This window comes from Diadema setosum, chromosome 9 (genome assembly GCF_964275005.1).
Source record: "Diadema setosum chromosome 9, eeDiaSeto1, whole genome shotgun sequence".
Lineage (NCBI taxonomy): Eukaryota > Metazoa > Echinodermata > Echinoidea > Diadematoida > Diadematidae > Diadema > Diadema setosum.
The window spans coordinates 34,118,997-34,119,500 of record NC_092693.1 but is presented as its reverse complement, the minus strand read 5'-3'; the positions used below and the strand labels follow the sequence as shown (position 1 = coordinate 34,119,500).

General features: G+C 39.5%; 1 non-coding gene across 1 annotated transcript; it reads left to right on the top strand.

Annotated features, from left to right (window-relative positions):
- LOC140233558 (U2 spliceosomal RNA) lies at window positions 1–192 on the top strand. Its single transcript, XR_011901549.1, has one exon. It is a non-coding gene; the product is annotated as a U2 spliceosomal RNA (small nuclear RNA).
- The last annotated feature ends 312 nt before the right edge of the window (window positions 193–504 follow it).

The window sequence follows — 504 nt, the reverse complement described above, 5'->3', positions numbered from 1 at the left end:
ATCGCTTCTCGGCCTTTTGGCTAAGATCATGTGTAGTATCTGTTCTTTTCAGCTTAATATCTGAAACGCGACTCACCGAGTCGCTTGTATATTAAACTGATTTTTGAACCTAGGCCATGGAATAGGGGCTTGCTCCGTCCTGGCCACGGGTTGGCCCGGTATTGCAGTACCTCCGGGATCGGCCCACCCCTACGGGGGTAAAATTAAACCAAAGAAAGAATCTCTCCCTATATCTACCCCTTTATCTCCAACCCACCTTCTCCATCTCAATCTCATTCGTTTCTTTACACGATCTCTTCTGTTCATCATCTTTTTTCCTTCTTCTTCATATACCTTATATGATTACATTCATCTATGAATACACAACACTCATAATCTTATGCATTATCATAAATGAAGATTATACACTCTAAAACAGTAAATTCAACATTTTACATTTAGTAAAGGCTCCAGGAGTGACAACCTTTTACTAGCAAATGTTTATTTCACATTTCTGGAAAATTG